This window comes from Callithrix jacchus, chromosome 3 (genome assembly GCF_049354715.1).
Source record: "Callithrix jacchus isolate 240 chromosome 3, calJac240_pri, whole genome shotgun sequence".
In the NCBI taxonomy this organism is placed as follows: domain Eukaryota; kingdom Metazoa; phylum Chordata; class Mammalia; order Primates; family Cebidae; genus Callithrix; species Callithrix jacchus.
In genome coordinates this window covers 117729321-117737028 of record NC_133504.1, presented here as the reverse complement: position 1 = coordinate 117737028, position 7708 = coordinate 117729321, and positions in this window count along the sequence as shown.

The following is a 7708-nucleotide window of genomic DNA, read 5'->3' as shown; positions in this document are numbered from 1 at the left end:
TGGTTAAATTATGTACTCCCCCGCCCCGTGCTTCAGTGCTTCATTTTCTTATGACCTATAAAATAGACAAGACAATAGTGCCAGAATATCTGGCTTATAGTAAGAGCTCTGTAACTGCTTTTTAAAAAATAATTAATGTGGAAAAAAATTAAAAGATAAGCAGTATGGATATTAGGGGCTGTATAGAGGGGACAGGTATCATTTGAGGTGAAAGCAAATGAGCAAAGACTTAAGGAGGGGAAGGAGTTAGCCAGACAAATATAGTGGGGATGAGCAGTCCCAGCAGAGGACATGGCCTTTGTGAATGTGGGAAGATGACAGCATATCTGCTGAGTTGGAAGAATGCAAGGAAGCCAGCATGTTTTGAAAGGAGTGAGCCAGGGGAGCAAGCAGAGACTTCAAGGTCGCTGAAAGACTTTAGTTCTGAGTAAAATGATAGTTGATTGATGGTTTTAAGAAAGGAGTAGGCTGGGTGCAGTGGCTCATGCCTGTAACTCCAACATTTTGGGAGGCTGAGGTAGAAGGATTGCTAGAGCCCAGGAGTTGGAATCATGCCTAAGCAACATAGCAGGATCCTATCTCTACAAAAAAATTAAAAATATACTGGGAATGGTGGAGGGAGCATGTAGTGCAGAGAAATGAAAAAAAATCTGGGAATGGTAGTGGGAGCTACACAGGAGGCTGAGGTGCAAGGATCACTTGAGTTGGGAGGTTGAGGCTGTATTGAGCTGTGATTCCATCACTGCACTCTAGCCTGGGTGACAGAGGGAGATTCTGTCTTTAAAAAAAAAAAAAAAAAAAGAGGAGTGATATAAACTGAATTTTATTTTTTAAAGGATTTTTTTTTGCTGCATTAAGAATAAATTTTAAGTTTCCAAGGCCAAAACAAGACCAGTTGTTGCAATCATCTGTGTGAGAGGTGCTGACTGTTGCAGTGGAGACAGTAGGAAGTATTTGGATTCTGGATATATTTGGAAGATAAAGCCAAAAGGAGAGTCTAATGGATTGCGTACAGGGAGTGCAGGAAAAAGAAAAATCAAGGATAAATCCAAGATTAAAAGTTCTCTTAATGATTTCTCCTGTCTCCCCCACTTCCTGCCTATAGTTTTTTTTTATCTACCCCTATTTCCCTTTGTTTTTAATGCTAAGAGACCCCCCAAGACTAGGAAAATAATAATATAAGGAAAGGAGAGTGTCTTTATGAGAGACAATGGGGCAGAATAGAAAAGCAATCTCCATCTGGAGGAAGAATTCAGGCTGGCAGCTCTTCCCACAAAATATTGTGGAGAGTAATTCTAACTGGAAAGAGATACAGATGGAAAAGCTCAAGTGCCCAATCCTTGTAACATCCAGCTCTGTGGATAATCTTTCACAGAATCAGGGAGGTTCAAGAAGTGTCCCTGAGCTATACCCATAAATATATACACTTACTATTTACCCACAAAAATTAAAAGAATAAAAATAAATTTAAAAAGAGAAATTTCCCTGAGCCAGTATGGATTTCTATATATCTTAAGCATGAGCAACAAAAGAGTAGGATTTCTAAAGATAAATACTGGTACTAAAATTTATCTTTGAAAAAATGTGAGCTTTTTTTATTTCCTCTTTCTTTTTCCTTCCCAAAGCTCTTTTTTTTTTTTTTTTTTCACTTTGTTTTCCTCCATTTCCATGTGTAGGCATAAGCCGCATTTAAGTATCTAAACTGTCAAGGGAATTGATAAGGACTTTTCCAGGGATGTCTATTTTACTGAAAATGACTATTTCTATACATAGAACCAGCTCAGTACCACCAATGCACTCAAAAGGGTCACTGTTGTAAAGAAATGATCACATAGAAAAAAATAATCTTTGCTTCCTTTTCCATGTCGATATTTCTTTGTTTCATCTCCTTTTTCTTATTACTTGTCTCTTTCACTCTTATCAGCTGGATATTCACCTATAAAACCATTTAGATTTCGATGTCTGGAATCCCTCATATCTCTTAAACTACAATTTATTTTAAAAAGTGATTTTCCTCAAATCTGATTACATTCATTCATTCATTAACAGATGTTATGGCCACAGGCTGCATTTCTCAGGAGTAGGCAGAGGAAAGGGAATGTATTCATTGACATCTTCTGTCAGAAGTCAATAAGCTGTCATTTGACCCTCCTGGGCCCTAAGCAGGTGCTCCTTCCTTTCTTCTGACAATTGCAAAGGTTCCCTAGACCCCCATGTCAGCTCCTAAGTTAGTACTTAGTGGCTTCACTGACAGGTGTTTCTCTGTTCAACCAGACAACAGGTGTTTGCCCAGTGCAGCCTGCCAAAAGCCAGGGATTCAAAGTAGAAAACAAAGCCCATTTGCAAAAATGATTACTGTAATTAAGAACCATGGTGATGCAAATGATGAAAACACTTGTATGTACACCACATACACCTGCACACACACACACTCACAATCTCAAATCCTCACCCCCGTAGAAAAAGGAAACAGCAGACAAAAAAATCATTCATCATTACAATGCACTTTTAAATGCTGTAGGTTCTCACTTCCTTGGGGCAGAAAATTTAAATAATTATGAAGCCATCTTTTGGAGCCACTTCTTATAAGGATCTTCATTTAGGATTTTGATTATTGTGCATTTGAGAGATTACAAGGCAGTATATGCTGACAGATTTCCTTTGAGGAGCGTATGATTACTTGAGACCATAAATATCTTAAGAAAAGTGAAACAGCTAAGCAAAAATCAAATCACGATATGTTTGATGGTGACCCTGGTTACAACACGGAGTTCCACTGTGTGCTCCTTTAGCTCCCAGCATGAAATTGCCTCATTTACAACCAAGGAAAGTAGTATTATAACATGCTATATGCTCCTAAATCCCTCCCTTAAGGATTACACAAGAGTTTCAAAGGTAGAGAAGACAGCAGGGTGACTTGCATGAAGTAAATTCTTTTGTTAAAAATATCTAATTTTTTTTAAATGTAATTTTTCTAAAATGTAAGACTAGTCACTGCTTTTTTGTTTTTTGTTTTCAGGGGCTATGCTAGGACCTTATTGCTCTGACCTGAGCCAGATACTGAAATGAAAAACAAATGAACCAAGGGTGTGGACACAGTAGATATATGAGTAGTCATAGAATTTACCCATGACTGTCACAATATGAGTAAATGATCACAACATTAAAACTACTTATGTGTGTCATGTCTCTCTATTCCATTTTAAATCTCATTTTGTGTGTGACTGCATGGGAGCTAAAGTGGGGACCTGTAGTAAGTTCGATTTTAGTTGATCTATAACATAATTATCAAATGTTATTATACTGTGCTTATTAAATAAATAGTCCAAGATTGTTGGGCTAGCTAATTTGTAATTTGAAAAAAAATGGTTAAAGGTGACAAAACATGCCATTCACAAATAATTCCCTTTTTAGAAGCCACAGGAAAGGAATTCTTTTCTCTTCTCTCTTTTCTTTCTTTCTTTTTTTTTTTTTGTTAACAGCTTTTGTTTAAATCAATATCTTTTTTTTTTAATTTCACACAAAGTGTCTGGTTTCAGGAAAAGTATGCAAGGAATATTTCTCTAGAATGTGATGCCTAAACTTTTCCAAAGAGAAAACAACAACGAAACACACCAAAAAACTAAACTGAAGCAAATTATCCACTCACTATTGTTGAGCACGTCTTTCAGATTAGGTGCACTCCCACCCCAGCAGTTGTATCTCCAATCATTGTCCCCCTTCCCCTTTAGCAATGAAGAAAACTAAGCAATTTATTTGGGGGAGAAAAAAAAAGGAAATCTGTGTGTTCTGGCTCTCAGACTTAGTCTGAAATGTCACCTTTGATCTAATTATTTTCTGAACCAACAGCCTTTGAGTGGGTTGGTAAGTGAATAGTATGTGCATCATAGTTCCAGCAGCTTCCTGCCTGTTTTCTTGTTGGTACCAGGCTTGGTCTCACTTCTGTTCTCTCTCTGCCATTCCCATTTGGCAAAGGAAAGATGTGCTAAAAGAGGACACACATTTTCCCCCCATCCTCTACTCCCACTTTTCTTGAATGAGTATCCATTTGCTTATAGCCTGTCTCTGTGGATATAAAACAAATGCTAAAGCCATTTGAATGACAGATATGCTAATTTACCTTTTTTTTTTTTTCCTTTTCTCATAGATAAGAAAAATCCCTGATCCCTACCCAATGCACTCCTTTTGAGGAATTAAGACTGGAAGTATAGGCCGGGCACGGAGGTCCATGCCTGTAATCCCAGCATTTTGGGAGGCTGAGGTGGGCAGATCACTTGAGTCTAGGAATTCAAGACCAGCCTGGGCAATATAGCAAGACTCCTCCTCCCATCAACCATCTCTATGAAAAATAAAAAAATTAGCTGGGTGTGGCAGTGTGCACCTGTAGTTCCAGATACTCAGTATGCTAAGGTGGGAGGATCACTTGAGCACAGGAGATGGAGGCTGCAGTGAACCCTGACTGTGTCACTGCACTCTAGCCTGGGAGACAGAGTAAGACCCTGTTCCATTAAAAACCAACAAACAAAAAGACTGGAAGTACTATACCCCTCCACATATGCTTAGAATGTCCCATTATTAGATACAGATTGTGCCTGTAAGAAAACCCATTACAAAAAGCAGAGAGGACTTTATTTGGGGGCAGGGGATGGTGTGATTTTACATCATGATTTTCATACACGTGTAAGAAGTACACAGAACTGTATCCTTTGTCTTCTATGGCTGGCCATAGACAGGATAAAGGGCTTCCAGTTCTTAAGAGCAATTATTTCCCTTCAATTGGATAATGCATGCTAAGATAACTGGGGATCTCTAGTGTTTTGGGACTTAGTGCATGTATGTATCAGGAGCTAAAACAAAAATAGTCACTGGGATAATTGGAAAGCACAGGAGTTGGGCTTTATGAGAAAAACTGATTGCATTCAGTCCCCTTAGGTCACAAAATACTTCTCTTTAGTAGCAAATGCTGCTTTACTTTCTGACTTCATAGATATAATGTCCCATGGCCAATGGCCATTTCCAAACAGGCCTCTCCTCACAGGGAAGTACTAGACCCTGGGGAAAGAAGTCTAACCTCAGGACTTGCACAATTTCTAACTATACCTTCATCACCCTAAAAGTAGGCATTGCACACATTCTTCTGTCCCTCTTGGTCTTCAGTTCCTCCTCACACAGCCAGCCCTTCCCAGTTCAGTGCTCCTTTAGCCACAGGCTATTTGTCGATGCAGTTGCTGCCAACTGGTTTGGTAAGAAGCCAGGCCTGGAGGAAACAGAGGGTCCTGGCAAGAACATGGACTACAGGCCCCCACCAGGTTAGCTTCCGAGTCCTGCGATGCACTGTGCTTCTACCTTAGTTTGCTTGGGCCATAACAAGACAACCATGGACTGAATGGTTTAAATGACAAACGTATTTCTCATAGTTCTGGAGGCTGGGAAGTTTGCAATCAGGGTGCCAGCATGGAGGAACCTCTTCCTTGTTTCCTCATTTGAGGGATGTGGAAGGGGTTGTGAGAGGGAGCAGGCTCTCTCCTGTCTCTTTTAATAAGGGAGAGGGGGAGGGGCATGCACTAATCCCATCATAAGGACTCCAACCTCATGACCTAATTACCTTCCAAAGCCCCATATCCAAATACTATCATATAATAGTATAGGGTTTTACCATGAATTTTGGGTGATCCAAACATTCAGTCCATAGCAGCCTCTATTAAAAAGTATATGAGATTAGAGGCCACTGTGGGGCTACCAGGGAATGATTAGCAAAAGATGGTACTATCTGGTTATAGCCTGAGAGTATGAAAGGGTGATGGGCATAGAGAGTTGGGTAGGGGCGGGGTGCAGAGGCCTTTCGGGCCATGTTTGAAACAGCTCTCCCAGAAAAGCATTCTAAAAATCCTTAGGCTTTCCTTGGATCAAAGAAAACTTGGCCTTGGCTTAAACTGCACAGGCATTTTAAGCTAAGAATAGAAAAATTTCTCATAGCACCTGCACCTCCAGGACTGGAGATTTTGGGGTGACTGAGGCTCTTGGAACAGAAATCTGTGTAAGATCTGCCTGGCACAGTGGCAGCCTGGGTCCTGGGTCAGACAGCCTCCCAGGACAGTGGCTTGCATCACCAGGATTGTTCATTCTATTCCATCATCTATCTCTCATCAGTCCTTCCACCCCAGCATGAGACACTGTAGGATGAATAGTCTTGCCTTCAGGACCCTCTTCTCAGTGAGGCCTGGCCTCAGTTTAAACCCAGAGGAATGTTGTAAATATTGGGATTGTCTTCGGTGAAGGAAATCTTGGTCACTGACTTATTCATCCTGACTTCTCTTTTCTTAGGCTTCTGGGTTCCAGCCTGAGGTTGCCGGTAATTTTATCTTCTTTTGGATTGATTTCTGTCTCCAGTAACCAGATCACACTTGCAGTTACAAAAGAGAGAGGGGCAAATTCACCAACAGATTTCAACACAGAAATAGGGGAGGCCTGGAAAGAGAGTTCAGATGCTGGGCTCCTGGAAAAGTGAGCCTAAGGGGGTTGGTCTAGGAAATATGAGGCCTGGCGGGGCAAGACACTGCAGAAAGTGAGCCCAAGGAGGACTCAACCCCTTGGGGGGGACCTAGGCCGAGGCCCATGTACTCACGCACAGCCTCGCGACTAGGTGACTGGTGGAACTTATCAATCTGTTGGGTAGTTTTTCCGTCCTCTGTCAGGTGGCGATGAGTGGAAACTAATCTTTGGGCCTGTTTGTTTTACCTCTGCAGGAAGCCAGCTGCATGCACTTTTTCCCAAACTTGCTTTCCTGGCTGGGAGAACGCAGGAATTGGAGTGGCGAGCTGTGGGTCCAAATCCGCTCTTGCCCAGGAGATGTGGGCGGAACTTCGAGGCTCACTGGGGAAAGCCGAGATGTCAGCAGTAGAGAAAATGTGGTGTAGGCTTGCGCAATTTGTGGTGAAGTTCACAGGAGTAGGGCTCAAGGTAGCCCAGAAAGTGAACTGAGATTCCTTCCCGCCCCACACTCCCCACTGCAGATTTGCTGTGAACACAGGTTCGCGAAGACAGGCTGCTCGGCCTGGAAGGCAGGGCGTAGACCAGGGCGGGTGCAGCCCTGACGCAGAGCGCAACCTTTTCTTCAGCCGAGCTGCGGAGAAAGGGGGCTTGACAACTCAGCTCACGGAACAAGCGGAGTTCTGCCTTTGATGTTTCACTGTTCAGCTTTTGCAGGTCTTTATTAATGGCCCCAATACGTAACCCTCTTGTTAAAAAAAAAAAAGTTTAAAAGTTTAATAGCATCCACCCTACACACGTATTCTCACCAATGGAGACTTCCTTTTAAGCCCCGCGCTTCTGGGCACATTCCGCTGCCCGCCCAACCCCTAAGCCTCCCACCCCAGTATGGAAGACAGTCGGGCGTTGAGTTCTGGTTTGCCAAATTCAATCCTTTCCCACAACAGCTGGTCATTTCTCTCCTCTTAGTGAGCCTCTGGCTCTTCCTAAGCCCTTGGAATCCAGAAGAGTGTATCTTGCCATCCTCCAGGTTGAGGTAGACTGAAGCCTGAGCAGGTGTCTTTGTCTTCCTGAGTCATTGCTAGGCAAGGATTTGATCCCCAGCTCGGCTCCTGCAGGAATCAAGAGGGAAACAAAGATGGTTATTTCAGCTCAGGCGCGGCTGCAGAAACTGAGAGAAGGGAGCAAGGACAAGAGACTATCAGTTGCAGAAACCGGA